This window comes from Camelus ferus, chromosome 33 (genome assembly GCF_009834535.1).
Source record: "Camelus ferus isolate YT-003-E chromosome 33, BCGSAC_Cfer_1.0, whole genome shotgun sequence".
Classification (NCBI taxonomy): Eukaryota; Metazoa; Chordata; class Mammalia; order Artiodactyla; family Camelidae; genus Camelus; species Camelus ferus.
This window is the reverse complement of record NC_045728.1, coordinates 15,861,086-15,880,462: the sequence shown is the minus strand read 5'-3', so window position 1 is coordinate 15,880,462 and position 19,377 is coordinate 15,861,086. Positions and strand designations below refer to the sequence as shown.

The following is a 19,377-nucleotide window of genomic DNA, read 5'->3' as shown; positions in this document are numbered from 1 at the left end:
TTGTTATGCAGCTGGAGCAGACTAAGCCATCATTGTTCATGTTCCTCCAGGTACTTCTGGCTTTGTGTGTTTCACCTTTCACTTTCCATGGTGTGATCAGAGAGGGTCATTTCTGCCACAGGCTTCAAGGGCCCCTCTAAATCCTTTGGGAGTTAGGTCATCCTCTTTGGAAGCTGCCCTCCTCTCATCACCCTAGTCAGTTTTAACCCTTTTGGTTGTTAGCTCGCCCCACTCTCATCAACAGCATGGCTGTGATTCGAGCAGTTTTCAGCACTGCTTTGATTGCCTTTATGCAATACTACATCCTCGTAAGATTGATGATTATTTTCATTGCATTTGCATTATATCTTTGGACAGACCTCATCTGAAAATTTGGAAGAGACTGATGATGACACTGAGCTGACAGGGAGAGAGGTCGTGATTGTGAGGAAGGGCCGTTTCAGTTGGATGGATTCCTGTCAGCACGCAGTTCACCAGTGAATACTGTACTTAGACAGCCGACATTTCCCTCCCCCCACCCTCTTAACTGCGGGACTTGGGTGTTCAGATGACAAAGATCCCGTGCACCTTATCTTTGAACCAGTCCTTGGACTTAATTTCATTTTTATATTGAGTTTTATTTTAGAAACTGTAAAGATACTTTACCAGCAAAGGACACCGAGTCCTATGGAGAGACTTATGCAAAGCAGAGCACAACTTAATTTGCTTCCAGAAGGCGGGAAGGGACCTGTCTCTGCTGATGAAACCACCCTTAGGATTTTGAAAGCACTTTTATATCCCTCATTTTTTTGAATTCATTATTTCCTAGCAAGTAGCTGGTGATGTATTACTGCCGGTTATTTTCTTAGTTGATGGCTCCTACCAGTCAGGAAATACTAACTTAAAGGGTAAGAAATTAGTAGTAATAATAGCAATCCTGGTAATAGAGTTGAGTGTTTATCACACTCCAGGTATTATGCTAAGGCTTTACTCACGTTCAAGAGTATGAATTGGTTGAATGAATGAGACCATCACTCCTTTAGAAGGTCATGGGTTAGCCTGCTGCAGCCTTTCTCTGTCCATCTACAGTGTGGGATGCCCAGAGCATCCATGCACGGGCAGCCTTAAGGAGCATGCAGTGAATGACATCATTTGTTAGGATGGCCTTATGGAAATGTCTGGTCAGGAGTCCAGGAAGTTAACCAGGGATAGAGAAGACATTATATAAATGTGTCTGTGGTTATGTTTGGAAGCCTTATTCTAATAAGAAACAGAACTAAGCTATGATAACATCCTTTGGGTATTCATTTGGGCTTAAGTCCTATAGCTGTTGGTACAGGAAAGTGGTTTTAAGAGACAAATTGGAGTATGTTTTCACCTTTCCTAAAATAAACCTCAGAGACAATCAGCTTTAGGAATTTCTGTGAAATTTTTTTTTTGCATGCTTAGGAATGTGAGAAAGATATTTTCAGTTTATACATTATATCAGTTAAGTCTTTGAGGAATGCCTCTTTTATACAAAATGCAGCTAATAATGTCATGGTGATTTTCTAATTGTCATGAAACTAAATAAGTTGGCGGCTGGTGCAGGTTTACAAATTGCCATTTTGCATGGTTAGAGCATCATGAGAGATCTTTGTGGCTTTTAAAAACCTGCCATAGACCATTTGGCTTTGCTTGGTTAACCTTCAGGATAATAACACCATTTACTAGACGGTACTCAACCTCTGAAATATCACAGGTAAAGAATTAAACCAAGCCACCGCTGTAGCAATGGTTGTTTCTGTGCAATATGGAGAAATACATAGCCTGGTAATTTTTTGAAGCAGAACCAGTTTATTATTGAAGTGCTAAGAGTGATTTGCAAAAATATTTTATAATAGGAATTATATAGTCAATCCAGTGAAATTAACAGAAACTCATAACAGGTAAGTCTGATATTAATCCACCAACCTGAAACTTGAATTTAAAAGATGCATTGAGACTAAGGATTTACTGGAAGGAGTTGATTTAAACCAACAGGCCTCTGACTGACTGACTTTATTTAAGATAATACTCTCAATGCAAACACATTGTCTTGGGACAGTGAGTCTCATTCTCTGATTCATAGTTTAGAGAGTCAGACACATGTAGGTCTCAGAGGCATATGTTTTGCTGGTTTATTAGGCTGGTGAAGAGGATGGAAGATTTTGGAGTCTCCAGCTTTGCTGTTTCTGTTCTGGGCAGGATAAATTCTTCTGGGGCTGCGTAGATGATCTCCAGTATCCTTCTAAGATAATTCAATGCTTACCACTTAGACATGTGGAATAAAGGGATTCAGCTAATGCCTTCATATAAATCTGCCTGATAGAATTTAGAGACCCCATTTTTATAACTGGACAGAAATGGGTTTTGAGAATAGAATTTGGTAGAGAGATTGCCAGGAAAGCATAAGCTGAATGCTCTATCAATTAAGATTAGGTTTGGCCACATACGACCAAAAGCCTAACATAAGAGTACCTTCAACAAGATAGTTTCTTTCTTTTTTAGATAAAATAAATCCAGAGGTAGGTAGTCCAGGGTTGGTATGATGGCTTCTGCATGCTATCAGACACAGGGTTCTATTTCTCTACTCTCAGTCCTAATTACAGGGCTTCTACCTCATGGTCTAAGATGGCTGCCGGAGCTCCAGTCATCACATCACATCTGCATTCTAGCCAGTTGGAAAGAGGAAGTGCCGAAAAAAGGTCAATCCTCCCTCCCCCATGAGGAGGCTTCTTGGAAATTGCATATCTCTTTGGCTGAAACTTGGTCACCTGACCACACTCAGTGCAAGAGAAACCAGATAATGTAGGCTGGTAGCTGAGCGGTAGGGACCTCACTCAGTGCCCAATTCTTTTGACTACTGATAAGACAAGAGAATGTGGGGAGAAGAGTTCTGATTCTGGCACAACTGCTGGAAACTCCACTATTTATACAAAATCAGAATTGTCAGAACTTTAATCAAAGGTGGCACCATAGGTGTGGGTTGGCTTTCTCTCCATGAAGAAAACCAGAAAATTTGTTTAAGAAACTCTTGTTGGAAACAAATATTCTGTAGTTGATTGAAATTGGACATTAAAACATCGATTCCTTCTTAGCTGACTTACATTTCTTATGCAAGGAAAGAGGAGAGATGTGGCTTGGGGAACAGAGAGGCAGGAAATGATTAAATGCCAGCTCCATGACTTTCATAGCAGTTCATTCAGCTGCCTACCCACAAAGCACTTCTTGAGGAAGTTACAGCCAAGAATTCACTTGGCTGGGCTTGGCCATTTTTCATTTATTTCAATGACCATCTCCAGGAAAAAAACATTCTGAAAGAAGAAAACCCATTGAAGGACTTGGGGAGTATGAACAGAGGAGTTTTCCTTTAGAAGAAAAGAAAAAAGAAATAGCTTAAAACCACCTATGTTTAACAATTTTAGAGCTCTGTTTTCTCTGTGTGTTTGTCCGTCAAAATCAATACAAATACATACATACATATTCAAGGTCAAGTTAATAATTTTACAGAATTAGGGACTTCATCTCTTTTCTTGTTTTAATGATGCTAAATGGAAACAAAATAGGAAATTCTTTTAAAATAGTCTCACCAAAAACAGGAAAGGCTTTTAGCATTCGGTAAACTGTGTGTTTTCCCTAATTGGGGGTCAGTACACTCAGTTTAATGCATGGGGCAAAATTTTGGTCTGATCTTCTGCATAAAACATTTTGTAAACCTCAAAAGTTAGCAACTTCTTAGGTAGATTGTCTAGTTCTCTAGTAACTTTCAGGTATTTAAAATGACCAGTCTAGTTTTTCCTCCTGAAAGTCCCCTTTCTCACCTCCAGGAGTTGCTTTGGGGCATCCATTACTCAGCTTTAGATTGGTGGGTGGGGATGGTCAGAGCACCCCCAAAGCCTGTGAATTGCTGGAAGTTGGAGAATCTTCTCTCCCAACAACCTGTAGTCTCTTATAGAGGTGGGAGGGAGGTGATGGATGTTGATGGTCCAAAGACCAGTTCAAGTACTTCTTAATAGGGTGATGTGTCTTTAAGGCCAGAATACCTTCTCACCCACTGTCTTCAACTTCTAGCTCTTGCTGAAACTTGGAGCCATCAGGCATATACCTTGGATATTTTTGACTCTAGTTTACTATTTTACCTCTTCTTAGCTGTTTGTTTCATTCTGTGATTGTTGGAGTGGTTTGTTTATCTCTACTGTTCTAGAAGTTTGGTAGAATCTAGAAGAGTTAATATCAGCGAATGTGTTGAAAGCTTTATATAATTACAAGTATCTAGGAAATGCTTTTCCAGACCCCAGCGTGTGCTAACAAATTGCCTGCAAAAATAACGTAACAATGTATTTTTTAACCTCATTATGAAGTTTACATTTTCAGCAGTGAAATGGGGATTGGGAAACTTCAGGCTTATGATATGGTGAAAAAAACTAACCAGTTGAAGCCAGGGGTGATTTCCTTTTTGTGCTATGCTTCATGCCTACTGGAGAGAACTTAACAATTACCCCCTCCCCCTGCCATTTTTCACCTAAAAGTGCATCGTGTTATGATGGTTGTCTTGGGTATCTTCACTAGCTGCTTTAAAAATGGTAAAAACAAACAAACAAAAAACAAAAAACAAAAAAAACGCTGTAATTGGTGGGTACTTTCAGAAACCTTAAGTAATCGCTTCGAATCCTGTGCTCTCCTGGACCTTCTGTCCGTTGCCAGATATGGACAAGTTAGGGAGAGCTGTTTGAATCAGTGTTGAAATAATTTAGAATCGCACTGGAAGTAAATGACCAACATATTCCAACTTGTCTCATAAGTGATTCCAGAAAATGCTGTAGTCAGTTAATAATGATTTTGTCGTGAAAACAGTCGACCACTCAGTCTGCGAGCAATGGGAATTAAATAATTTGCTTAATTAATGGAGTCATTTATGTATTTCCCAAATCATTTTTCATCAGAGATGTTTAAGTACCTAAGTTTATATAGAATTATTCTGAAGACTATAAGAGATATAAATGGAAACAACTTTTATTTACACATGGTATTATAATTTGATTAAGTTATGAGACATAGCTGGTTATGAGAACTATAAAAACAGCTGTATTTATTCATCCTTCTCTACTTACATTCACATATGATTTTTTTAGCAGCTTCTCATGTGTCATGCACCCTTGTAGGTGCTGGGGTTCAGTGGTGACTTGTAAATTAGGACCTTACTCTCAGAGACCTGTCACTGATTGGAGGAAACAGAGAGTGAAAGGGTAAATAAATCAATGAATGAATGAGTGAGAGGTTTCAGATAGTCAGTCTTATGAACGTAATAAAATGGAACAGTAGCAAAGAGAGTAAGTGGGCAGAGAGCGGATAGTCAATGAAAGCTCCCGCTGACATTGGAAATGAGACTTGAATGGTATAAAGGAGCCAGCAGTGAGACACACACACAGACCCACACACGCACAGACACACACACACAGACAGATATAAGCCTAGAGTAAGAGAACCATCAACATGTTTCGGCTACTTTAGGGAAACATTTTTGAGTTATTATGTGGCTGTTCCCATGCTATGCATCTCAACATAGTTTGCATATATTTTTTAAGTGAGTTACCATCATCAGCTAATGCTTATTGAACTGTCAGCAAATATTTATGGAGAGCCTGCTGTGCTGGAGAACATTTATTAAGTGCAGAGCACTGAATTACGAGTTACGAGGATTTTCAAAACATAGGATGCTAAGACTTACGGGAAATATTTCAAAGGAATCGCAAATTCATTTGAAAAACTCCAGGACCTTCTGAGAGAAGCACTGCACATCCCAGATATAGCACATGAAGCCGAAAGATCAAACCAGATGGGCAATCATTTTCTTTCTCATTACCCAACTAATAAGAACTGGAGAGATGGGCAGGAACTCATGTCTGGGACTTAAATGTGAAATCATAGTGGACCTCAAGGAAGTAACTCAGTAGTGAAGATTTCCATTTGCTAATTTACTTCCCCAGGATCTTGTGCTTTTTGAGGAAACTGAATGTGTCTATTATATGTGGTGAGGTGCCTGTTTTCTTCAGCGCCTCGTGGCAACATAGGAGGAGCCTTCATAGAAAAGGACACATTACAACAGACATCCTCTTACAGCAGTGGTACCCTCGAGGAAGCAGGTGGGGAATAATCCGTATACTGTTTTGAAAAAACTAGAAACAAATATTGTGTGAAGCTTTAACAGTGGCAACAAAAGATGCTGGACACTGTAAAATGTCCTTAAGTGGTCAGATAATTTGCCTGCGGGCTCTGGAACTAGCCATGCAGATGGTCACATCAGTGACTTGGCGTCTTGAAGCCTGAGTTTGCTCATCTTTAAGATCTTAGTAACAATGATAATAGGTATCATGTATTGAAAACTTGTTAGTCACGGCACTTAAGGTATATTACAGCCATGCTAAGCTGGACGCTTTTAATCTCTATTTGATTGTTGGAAAAGTAGGCTCGGGGTGAGCAGGAAGCTTAGCCCATGTCACGTATTCAGTACATGGCAGAGCTGAGCTCTCACCCAGTTCCCTGGGCCCTCAAGGTCTCCCGCCCTCAGCACCGTTTACCCTGCAGGCTCGTTATGAAGATTATTAACGGGGAATGCAAAATGCGGCTGAGCGGGCTGCTGGAGGGAGCACGCAGTGCCCGCTGAGAATTCCTAGTGATACTGACGATGATGTAGCCGGGAGAGTGGTCAAGAGCGAGAGTTTTAATAGGTCCCCATAAAATACCAATAAAACTGTTGCAAAAAGCAGAGATTCGGTGTGTGCGGACAAACTGTGAACACGGCTTGACAAGATCAGATAGGCAGATTTACCGTGTAGAAACTGCGCTGTTCCGGAGAGGTTATGTGAGATGCCAGAGGAGAGGGATATGGTCCATTCTCTGTTTTTCTGTTAGGACAGTGCTTGAGCAGATGCTTGTTGACTAGAATTTCTTGTGTCAGCGCATACCAAGCCATGTGACTAGCAGGCAGGCACACAGGATAACTGTCTGGTCTCGGATCACACCTGCAATTTCAGTTGAGGCGGGGTGGGTCCTAGAGTCAGAAGCCTGAAGGGGTCAGTTGCATGAGGGACCCGTCCTCCAGTCTTCAGGGGTCACTGACAGCACCCCCGAGGACACCCATTCACAGGACCTAGCTCTGAATGCCTTTGACTATTTTCAGACATTAAACCCCCCTCTGAGCTATTAATCCGAGCTATCACTGAAGATATCAAAAGAATATACTTTGATTAGATTGTCAGCGATTTAAGAGCAAGAAGCTATATTGTTGTCTGACATGTGTAGCAGAAGACTTATTTTTGTTCATTTATATTTTGGACTGCATTGTTCTGCCATTTTTCATCTGCATGATGGTTCTGATGCACTGGCTCCCTCCTTCCTAGTTTTGTTCTAATAGGAAGGACTTCCTGAGCTTGCTTTAATTCAGTTAGGCACGTGTAGTTAGTACCCATGGGGGAAGGATGATTCCATGTGTGGACAGGGGAGCACAAGATGAAGTGTATTCTGTGACTGCCTTCTCCTGCATCCGAGGACCTGGGGTCATCTTGAGATCTGTGTGAACAGAGGAACAATTCAAAAGAACAAAATTTAATTTCCTGAACAAATAAATTTTGAGATTTGACCACCTCTTCCACTGTTACTTCAAAAAAAAAAAATTCAAAATGTGTGTCTGTTTTCCCGAGTAAAGAAAAGAATTTGAGGTGTTAAAAGTACCTAAAACATGTTGAGGCAACATGTAGGTGGAAATGACTGAAGGTAACTGAACAGAGGCGGTGTGGTGGGAATTTTAAATGGTGGTACCTGGCCAGTGGATGTCAATATCACACAACAGTGGTGCCCTGCAAGTGAAGCTTTGTTCTCGTGTGATGAGTTGGTTCCAATCATGGGTCTGAAAGCTGCTGCTCCATGTTCAGTTAATTTTTTACTTCATCTTGACCTTTTAAAGACAATCTGGATTTTAGTTCTCATGATCTTCCTGCTGCCACGAAGAACCTGCTGCATGTAAATAGTTGGTGTAGATAAGTCATTGACATGAAAGTTGATCTCAAACAACTTCTTTTAGCATTTAATAATGACGGGGGTGAATTTTCACCTGAATGTGTAAGAACTGTCTTACCCCGAACTGTCTAATCTAGAAAGACATTACACCAGATGCCTCCAAATAACTGAAGACCTGAATCATATGAGCTAACTTTTTGATGAATGACTTGAGTTCCTTTAATAGGATTTTATTTCAATTTAAAGTAAATTAAATCAGAATTTCTACATTCCTGGTCTTGGTGCTGCTAATGTAACTTAATAGAAACTGACTACCTGGGTTTTTGGTTCATATTGAATAGAATGGGAGACCGCTTGCAGTACTGAATCAGAGGACTAGAATCACAATTGTGTAAAAAGCGTTCTCTTGTGGTGGAAGGATGCACTGTTTATTTCTAAGTTACCTGGAGATGTAGATTCAATCCTTACCAAGCCAAATCCTTAAAATGATTCCTGGAAAGTGATCTCTGGAGGGAAAACATATCTATATAATTTGAATTTCTTTGTCAAATCATGTTTACATTTCTCGGTTGCTTGGCACTGATAGTGTTATAAGTTTATCTAATAAGTCAAACTAGTGTATATGCACATTTTAAGCAACTTAGTATCAAAACCTTTATGCGGTATAAGGGTACTTTTTCCTTTCTGAGTTATTTGGGACAATTGTATCAACTGGCCATTTTGATTTTTCTGTATAAATCTCAGTATAAAATAAAATAAAATAGCATCACAACTGCTCAGATTATTTACTGTACATCCACTTTTATTTTTCCTTTTGTTCTCAGCCACATGTGATACCTGTTCTTTTAGTTACGATCTAAAAATATCACTGGAGTTCAGAAAGTGGTACATCTTAGATTCAACCTGCAAACGCATTTACTTCTTCAATGTTAGGAGGTGATCTGTTAATCCTCATAGTCTGTATCCTGAGCAGAGCTGTAAATTAACCCAGCTAACACTGCCCTTTTTGCATAGAAACTGTGAACATAATCTTTTCTGTGACTAACGTAAATCATAAAAGCCAGGGTTTTCGGGCACATAGAATCAAATCTGTGCAGTAATAATTGAGGTGATGATATAGTCGGGGTGGCAGCATTGGAGGCGACCATAATCCCAAGACTGGTAGAGAAGTAATAACCTCAGGTGTTGTTTGGAAGTTATGTAGGGGGATGTGCTTCTGCAAAATGAGGGAGAAAACCAAGAAGAAAAGATGAGGAATTCAGAAAAAAAGCTATCTATCTCCGAAGAGCAGTGAGGGAAAGTCTCAAGATAACAGCAGAGTTGCAGAGAAGCCAAGTGAGATCAGAACAAGAGGGTGCAGGGCTCCTGAGAGGTGAACTGGGAAAAAGGGGTTTCTAGCATACCAGATGTGATTTAAAGAGCTTGAAAAAAGTCAGCCATAATAATGGTAAATAAAGCAAGACAAATGAAAAAAAAATGCAATTAGAGACTTCTGGAAGCAATGTAAAAAACCACATATTAATAGAAGCTAATTTGAATGTAGTACTTTGCTTTATTATGAACAGTACAGTTACCAAGGAAAGGAGAGCTAATCCTTGCCCCATTAGGGATTTGAGGAAGGATGGAGGGTAAGTGAAATCATCTCACTGGCCTGATGTACAGCTGCAATTTTAAAAGAAGTACTAGCCAACATTTTTATACCCCTTTAAGGTATGAAACACGTTAGCATACATTGTCTTGTATAATCCTCACAGTTCTCCTTATGTGCGAGGGTCGGGTTCTGTAAAGTCACCAGGAGCCCTGAATTTGCAAACCCTGACTCTGGCTTCTAAGAGGAAACACAGGTTTAGGTTCCTTCCAGCTTCTGGTCACAAGGCTTTTGCCAGCTGATCAGTATGTAACCTTATCTTGTGTGTTTCTGTTTAAAGGCGCTTTATTTAATATATACTGTTGATTCATTACCACTGAAGTCACAGCCAACAGCGTGACTAACTCATGGCTGCACGAAGCTTATGTAACACGGATTTTCTCTGTCAAGCCCATGAGGGCCTTCAGATGCTTAGGAACACCAGACAGCACTCAGCGGTACCTTGGGGGCTGCTTTCAACAGCAACATCACCAACAAAAAGAACAAAAATTCGAAGGAAAATGTAGCACTAAATAGACCGTGAAAAGGACTCTTGTTTACAGGAGGGGAGCAGAAGCGGGAAGGCGGGCGCGGTCTTGTTCCCCCGCTGCTGGGAGCGTGCTTCCCAGGACGCTCTGCGCATGTCCTGGCCTGATCGCGGGGCGGGCCGCCAGCATGGATTTTGGGGGTACATCTGTAGGTAAAGCCTATCCGGGAGGCGAATTGGTGAATTTGTGCTCCACGAATAGTAAGAATCCACTCTGTTATCCTTTTTTTAAATAAATTAAAAATTGAAGCTTAAACTGAACGAATTGCCTGACTTCATGCAAGAAATCCATGGTAGAACTGATTCTGTGGTTTTGCACTTGCTTACTTGGGCTGAACCCCCTGCTGAAATAACGCCCCCCCCCCCCCCTACACACAGGGAGAGTACAGGGACTTAGGCAGCTCAACAGGATGTGGGGGTGGGCAGGCTCTGCTCCCTGCAGTCATCCAGAGATTTAGAGTCCTCTGTCCTCTAGTCCTTCCCAGAATCCGCTGCATCCTTTCGGCTGACCTACAGGACAGAGGGAGGGTGTAGAGGACCAGGGGGGAGGTTTTAGGGACAAGGAGGTCCTAGATGTGGTCTGCCTCATTTTCATCTACATTCCAGTGGCCCCACCTAGCTGCAGGGGAGGCTGGGAAATAATGGATTTCTTTGGTGCCCAGGCAGAGAAGGAGTAGAGGTAGGTGAACATGTGGCATTTTCTCTGTCATACGCCATCCAGGAGGGCGTGGTCATATTTCTGTGCCATTCTTATATTCTTTATGCCATCTTTCTTTTTGTCCCTTGAAGAAGGCTTACAGACTTACAGCCCTGTCTGTATTGGAAGAAAATTGTGGAAGGAAAGAGGGGGGGTTGAGGCTTTTTCTTCTGTGCAGTGAGAGTTGCCTGGTGTGCCAAGGAGAATTAGCTGATTATTTTCTTTTACTTAGTTGGGTATTTCAACAGAGTCTTTTCCAAAATTAAAAGAGTTATCCAAATGAAATGACTTGATTTAAAATTAAAATAGATACAGAGGCTCATTTTTCCCCCTCAGTAAATTTTCTGCACATAGGTTCCTGCCTGCCATAATTGAAGGCAACCATAATAACGAATTTGATTGCATGGCTTTTACTATTACTTCTGAGGTAATTGCCAGATTGGCACACACGGTAATTTGTATGTGAGAGGTGATCAGATGTGAAGATTTCCATTCAATCATCTCCCTGGAATTCAGACACATCACTGCTTCTGGCTTCAGAATTAGGACCAGTAATTGCAGCTCCGAGATGAACTGTGCATTGGAAACAGGCTGTTTGGTGTGTGATCGGTCATATTATCAGACTTGCTTTGGGAGGCAGAGGTGAGCAGATTCCTACCCTACTCTATACCCTGAAATAGGAGGAGTAGAAATAGTTGTTTTGAAAATACAGCAGAAAAGGTAACACCTGAGGGTGGCATTGCGATGCCTCCGGCTTCAGGATGTACAAGTGTGGAGACGGGATGAAGAAGTTTGAAGAATCAGGTTGAAGATACAGAGGTTTCTTCCTTTTGCTCTCAGTCCTACATTTGAAACCAGGTTAGTTTAATTTTCTCCTTAGGGAGGGGAAAGCGTATTATCCTTATCTTATATCTGCAAAGAGCGCGGTGGTTATTCTCAGGAGGACGAAGGGGCTCACGTGAACTAAAGGCAAGCAGCTGTGCCCCCGCGGGTCCCTTCTCCTCCAGGGCCTGTCTTTATAGAGGGCTATGTTTTCCCAGCTCCCTTACACATCGCGGTGAAGGGTGCGCTCTGAGAGGCCGCCCATGGTGTTTGTATACTGACCCATCAAAATTCTTTTTTAATTCATAAAACATTAACTCTGTAAGATGCTACACACTACTTAACCCAGATGCAGATGTCAGGATGTTAAAGTAATGCTGCACATGTGATATTTGCAGTTCTCTGCTCTCCATTATATATGTGTACATACACACATGTAATAGAGGGCATATATAATATATAATATAATTGTAATATATACACAGGTAATGGAAAGCATATATAATACATAACGATAATATATATACATATAATGCAGAGTATATATAATATGATCTATTATTACACATATATGTTGTAATAGTTATATTATGTATGCTCTCCATTATGTGTGTATATATTTTATATATATATTATATTTATACACATATTTTTTAACTTCTCCCCATGTCACGTCATAATTCTCCAGTTTCTGATTGGTGGAGATGGAGAAATGGGCTTACGTTCAATTTGTCCCTAAAATGTAGTTAGTAAACACGCCGTGGATTCTTTCTTTATCCATGTTGGGCTTCACCATTGTAAAAAGGACTGTCGTTCTCCCACTTGTCCTGAGTCAATAAGCACTTGGTGGAATAACCTCTGTTCACAGCATTGCAACAAGCACTCCTGGTGGTTACTGAAGAAATGACTCCAAGAAATTGAGGTTAATTCTGTTGCAAGGATCCTGTTGCAGGGATAGGTGCAGTCTCGTGACCAGCGGTGTCCCCATGCCTTGGCCCTGGGTTGCTGTTCTTTTGGACATGTTCTGTTCGATGTCACCGAAGAGCCGTACGAGCGAAAAACTTGCTGAGAGTTATAATCTGCTTTTGTTCAAGCTCTGACTTGCAATTTATCCTGATTCCTTTTAGATTTGACCTACTTTCTTTGAGGCTTGGGCCTGAGGGCTATGCTAATTTATATGATTGATGAGCTGTCTTGTATTCTGTGCTATTGACAGAAAAGGAAAATTAACCTCAAATCCAGTCGTGGTAATCAGGCTGCTGCTGAACTCACCCGTGTGTCCTGGGGGTCAGCTGCTTTTGCTGCCTGTCTGTCCCGTTATCCACAGGTGGGCGGCTCGTTGGCATCTGGGCAGAGAACCCCTGTCTGTCAGTGGTTTGTCCTACAGACCGAGTAGACTTTTTTTTCACTTTCACTCACTCTTGAGGGGCTGTGAATTTGGGACCTAGATTTAACAGAAAACCCCAAAGGCCTTGTTGCAACCTACAGTGTTGAAGATAAAGAAACATTAATGGATGAGTTGAGGAGAGTCTTGGTTCTTACCAGGACTCTTTATTAAGAAAGGAAGCTATTTTTTTAAATTTATATCATTGTGTAAATAACAAGCCACATTCCCAGAGTAATATTATTTATTTGTGCAGAGGAGGTGCTTACGAGGTTTGTGGTTTTATCTTTTCTTCTTCTTCTTGCTCTTTTTTTTTTTTTTTTTAATGGTCCTGGTTTCTGTAGACCTGGAAGAGGTTTGACTGGGTGACAGTTCCAATCTATTACATGTCATGGTGTAGGATGCGACAGAAGATGAAGATGAAATATTGTTTTAATATTCCCTTTCCTTAGTTGTCAGCAGCTTTAGGGAGTCACAAATAGCTTGTGGTTTATAAATATTAAATAAGGGATTCATTATTGGACAGCGTCAGCGTGACTAGCCAAACCCAGAACCCCAGTGATTTAGACTATCGTGGTACCATTTATGATGAAGAAATTCAGGGCTGAAAAATAGCTTCTATTCTCTTTAGACATCTAAGAACACAAGGGAGATATTCGGTTATTATAATAAAATACTCTCAGGTCTATGTTAAGAAGACTGTGTTAATAACCTGGAATCAAGATGCTTCAGCATTTTCTAGTGGAGAAGGCAATATAATAATACTACAGTTACCTGGGGGTCAGACTTCTGACACTTCATTCTTTGAATTTGTAGGGACGAAAAACGAGACACAGTGAAATATCGAAGCACTGAAGAAAACAGTTGTCACAAAACCCACGTGCCTCGATTTGCAGGAAACATACAGAGACACCCTGGACCTTTCAGCTAGAGCCCATTTCATGATAATTCAATGAAAACAGCAGTTCCTAGTTTAATAAATTTGATTATATATTTTTTCCCCAGAACCTTGAGTTCTTTCAAGTTTATGTGGACAACACATCATGAGGCAGAGCTCACCCTGGGACGTGACAATTGAGAAAGAAACAGTAGAGTCACGAACTATAATGACATCGAGGGCCAGGATCTTTATTAGTGGACAAGTGACTCTGCATACCTCAGCACTCCTGGGGGCACTGTCGTGTTGTATAGTGCAGCCTGGTGACAGATTTTACAATGATGACCCCGAGACACCAAAAAGATATTACATTATGTTCAGCCTAGTAGGGAAATGCATTGTTCTCTTTTAAGAACATGCTGTTAAAATCGTTTTTGAAAGGTTTTGGTGTTCTAGGAAGAAAGGACAATTATTTGGTAAATTCATGGATGTGTACCCACATCACCAGCAGAGCTGGGTGTGAGGCACGTTGGTGTATCATTTAGACTAAATTTAACATTGCTCCTGTCCCCTGTATTTGCATTTATTAAGTATGTTGGATCTAAATAGGTAGTTCCCCACTGTTACTTTATGATCGGCATCATCTGTTTAGTTTTATTTTCCCGCTTAACAAGAGGAAGAATAATGAAGCCCACCTCCCTCTCTCCCTGGACTAAACTCTTAACCTAGCGGGGCCCAAATGCAGCACTGAGCAGGGACCAACCAGCCTAAAGAAAGTGACTGCATTGCCTGAAACTTCCGGGTCTCTCTGAGAGCCTCCCTCGTCAGCCCGTCCTCAGGGTGACCCAGGGCCAGGTCTCTGGTTTGAAGCCAGCTCTCAGGGAGTGCTTGCGGTCCTGTCTCTTGGACACCCTAGCTGAGTCCCCACGGGGCTCTTCCAAACCGTTCCAAATCCCTGAGCTCCAGCCCTGGACTCTTAGCAAATGATCTCACCTCCAGTTTGGAAGTTTTAATCTGTCTGATACGAACGGTTTCCTGATTTTTATTTTTCTGCTTCCAATTTCTCTTTTCTTAACCCTTCTGCTCCTGACAGCCTCAGCCGAAGAGCTGCCCCTTCTCCTTTATAAGGATAACTTCTGCACACGAGCCCTTCGCCCCACTCCTCAGTAACCGACCCATCAGCTTTCCTTTCTTTCCGGCTTTTCTGGCTCTATCCCTCTACTCCCTGAAAACGCTGCATCTCCCCCATGCCATAGCCCGAACCAGTTGTCAGCTCCTCTGTTTCCTTCTGCATCTTCTCCTCCTTCCCATGTTCCCTCGGCTCTCACCTCCCATCCTCCATTCATCCTTTGCAATCCACCTCTGTCCCCTCTACATTGAAGACATCTCTCTTCAAAGCCACGGATGACTCCTCCATCCCTCAGTCCTGCAGCTGTTTCAGGGTTCGTCCTCCTTGACTGCCACATTCTTTGATACTTCTGACCACCTTTTCTTTCTGAAAGCCCCTCTTTCCTTAGGGCTCTCTGCATTTCGTCACAGTCCTCACTTTTCTTGTTCTCATCCTACCTTGCTGAATGCCCCCTCGCTTCTCCCAGCCTCACATCTTTGGAGGAAATTGACACTAGAGAGATAGGCTGAGATTCTGGTGTTTTTCTCTTCATCTCTGATGCCCCAGTGGTACTTCCGAAGACGATCGGCTTAAATAATTTGCCCAAAGCCAAATAATCAATAAGTGGGAGAGCCTGCGTTTCCCAGCCCAGTGTTTTTTCTGATGCTCCCATTTAGGACACTTTCCTGTTTTCCCTTGACTCTCTTCTTCCTCCAGTCCATCAAGGCAGGCGTCCCTCGAAGTCTATCTCTCAGCTTTTTTCACTGTGCTTCTTCTTTTAGCCTTTCCATCTGTCCTTGTGACTTTAACTGCAATCTTAACCCAAACTTATCTTTAGTTAGTAATGTAACCACTGTCTTAATACAGACTTATCTTTAGCTAGACCCCTCTCCCCATCTATATATCTGCATTTTTATTGGCTACCTGGATGTCACACCAGCACCTGACAATGAACCACCACATCAGGTAACACTCGTAAGGCATTTTGAGATTCACAAAGTGCTCCCACCTATGTAAGCTTATCCAATCCTCTTCATAATTCACGAAGGACAGTGTTGTCAACCGCCTTTGACAGATGAAGCAATTGAAGTTCAGAAAGGTTCCAGGAGTTGCTCAAAGTGATGCAGGGAATAAGGCAAGAGAGCTGGGTTTGTGAATTCAGAGTGCTTTGCCCTCTGCCCTCGGCTGTCAGGGGTCTAGTCCAAGGCTGAGATGGCCGTCTTCTCCCTCTGTTCTCCCCACAAACAGTAATACCAGAGCAGGAACAGAAATGCAAACCAGCAGCAGCCTCACACTTGTGCCGGAATGAAATGCCTTGGCACAGGGACCCTGTCTTAGTCATCAACGAGACCCTTGCCCTGCACAGTGTCTGCCCATCGACAGTTTATTAGTTTCAGTCGAATCGCTGAGGGTGCAGGTCTTGTGAGTCCCAGACCCCAACCCTTACAATCATCTGTGACCCCTTCCTTTCTGTTTTACCAATATATTAAGTAAATAAGCCCAATAGAATTTTCTTTTCTCAGTGCTTCAGGTATTTCTATGCTGCCTTCTCTTTCTGTTTCAGACACACACGAGGAAGGGGGCTCTCATGTCCGTGTGTCCCTGTCACCTCCTTCCTGATCCTCGGCTCCCCTAGGGGCTGCACTGATGCCATATCCGTCTTTCCCAAACACACAAGCTCTCTTCCTGGACGCAGACTTATTCTTAGGGCAGGTGGGGATCTAGAGATCGTCTGCTCCAGCCCACCTTCGAGAAAGAGAAAATAACAAAACCTGGTCCCAGAGAGCCAGCGTCACCCCTGCGGTGGGAGTGCTCCCCCATGACGGGGGGCCTCGGGGTGCCCAGCCCAGGGCTCCGTGTCCTCCTGTCTTTCACCATCTCATCTTTCTCCCGATTCCGAGTCTCGCGTGATTCTCCCCATCCTGCCAGATGAAGTCCGGTCTCTTTGCCCAGCATGGACACGCTCTCCATGACCCAGTTCCAACATGCTGCTCGAGTTCTCTGTCACTGATCCCGAAATCCATGTTCCAGCCATGGTGTGCTCCTTACCATTCTTCCAACGTGCCCACTGCGCTTCTGCCTCCTTGCCTTTTTTAGGTAATTCTCTCTCCACAGAACCTTCTCGTCAGTCTTCATCTCGAGTCAGCCTTTCCACGGAATTCGCTGAATTTCTTCTGGTTGAAAAGGAAGGGAGGGTCGCGTCTGTGAAGGCCCCTAGTGCGTTGTTTCTCTTCTCTCCGCCTTGCATCCTGTTTCTTTCTGTGCTCATCTGATTTCCTTTTTGACTCTAAGCATCTTTAGAGCAAAGAAGAACTGGCTTATGTCCACCCCTGTATCCCTCACCATCCAGCAAAGTGGACCGGCATGGCTTGGGGTCCATAGCAGTTTGGTGACTGGAGAGTTGAAACGTAACAGAAAGCCCTGGGGGAGCTCTAACCAGCGCATAGGGAACCTTGGACTTCAGTTCATTCCCTGAAGAACCTTAGGGTTTGGCCTCCATTGCTCCATTGCATTGGAAATAGCTTAATTTATAAAACCTCATGGAGATGCTGAGGGGGGTAAATGTTTGCTTCCCGCCTTTTCTTGCCATGCCTGCCCCGTGGCAGTTACTTGGTGCTTGAGTCATGAGACTGCTTTCACGAGTGATGAAAATCAGCCTGTTTCCATCATAGCCATGCCTCATGTGATGGGCTGTGTGTGTGGCCTTGGGAGAAATGGATGTTTACCTCTGGAAAGTGGTTATATTTCACAAATACTGTGGATGTGATGGGTGACTAGTCATCATCCGTGTAAATGTTCATCAGTTTGTCTAATTGTATTACGTAGACTAACATGGAAATAATATGCCTGACCAAAGGGAAAACTCACTGATGGAAAAACAAATCTGTATCTAATGACCTTTGGATATTAAGTGAGGTAAATGTTGAGCAGGATACGTGTGGAGTTGCAATAACAATGAATTATGTAAGACAGATTGTATTGTTCAAATTTGTTTTTGCATTTGGCCACATACACATTAAGACGAACTTGATTTTTTTTCTATTCTTCCCTCTCACCTCTCCTTATTTACTTACATGCTGCAGCGAACTTGGGGGAGGTGAGAGCTTACATTGTTTTTATCTACCTAAGAGGGGAAGGTGAAGGATGTAACTGACCTTCACCGAAAGTTTTTGCTTCCAGACACTTTGATCCCAACAACTTACGCTGGGTCTGTATGGAGCCAGTGACTGAACATTTTCTCTCATTTCTTAAGCCATCTCAAGAACGAGATTCTCCAGAGAAGCTTGTGCAATTCCATTACTAAGCAAACCGAAAAGCAGACCAATTATCTGTCATTTGCTACTCGGTCCTAGGAGTATAGCCTACACACCATTGTCAGTTGAATTGTGGTATTTTAGGATCAGATCCTGGAAAGACCTAGTTCTCAGAGCATTGTTTGTTTTACATTATTTGTATTTGTCCTTGACTCTAGGCCACCCCTGTCCAATAGGAATAAAATGTGAGCTTCATATGTATTTAAAATGTTTCTAGTAGCCACATTAAAAAAAAAAGAGAAATGCCTGAAATTTTAATGTAATTTTAATAACATTTTATTTAATTCAGTATATCAAAAGTATTATCATTTCAACATGTAATCAGTATTTTAAAAATTATTAATAGTATTTTAACTTTCAGTTGTTGCTGTTACTAAGTCTTTGAGCTCTGGTGTGTATTTTACACATCTCAATTTTGATTGGCCATATTTCAAGGGTGTGATAGTCACACATGGCTAGTGGCTACCATGTTGGACAGCACATGTCAGGGCTGATTGGGATGTAACTGTCTGAGAAGGAAAAGGTAAAGGAATAGTTTTATCATTACTCTTACTAAACAGGAGTCGGCAAACGTTCTCTGTAGTGGGTCAGATTGTAAATATTTATGATTTCCGGGTCCTATGCACTCTGTAGCAACTACTCAGCTCTGCCGTTGTATCACAGACGTAGCCACAGACAATACATAAACAAATGGGAGTGGCTGTGTTCCAATAAAACTTTATTTATAAAAACACGTGGTGGGCAGGGTTAGGCTTGTGGCCTGTAGTTCTAAACAAATTGCTCTGTCATCTAAATAAAACTAATTTCTGTTTGGAATTTTTTTCTATGTTGGATAATTCTATTTGTATTGAGAAACTAACAAATACAGCAAAATGGTGGTCCTAGAGTTTATTTCATCTTTTATAGAATGATTGTTGATGCTCATTTTATTATGAATTTTTGTTTGTTTAGAAAATGAAATATTTTATATTCTTATTGATCACGA

At 41.8% G+C, this 19,377-nt stretch overlaps 1 protein-coding gene across 17 annotated transcripts in view; it reads left to right on the top strand.

Annotated features, from left to right (window-relative positions):
- Positions 1-19,377, top strand: part of NCAM1 (neural cell adhesion molecule 1) — a 297,404-nt gene that overhangs the window by 59,462 nt on the left and 218,565 nt on the right. The gene's annotated exons all lie outside the window — the stretch shown is intronic.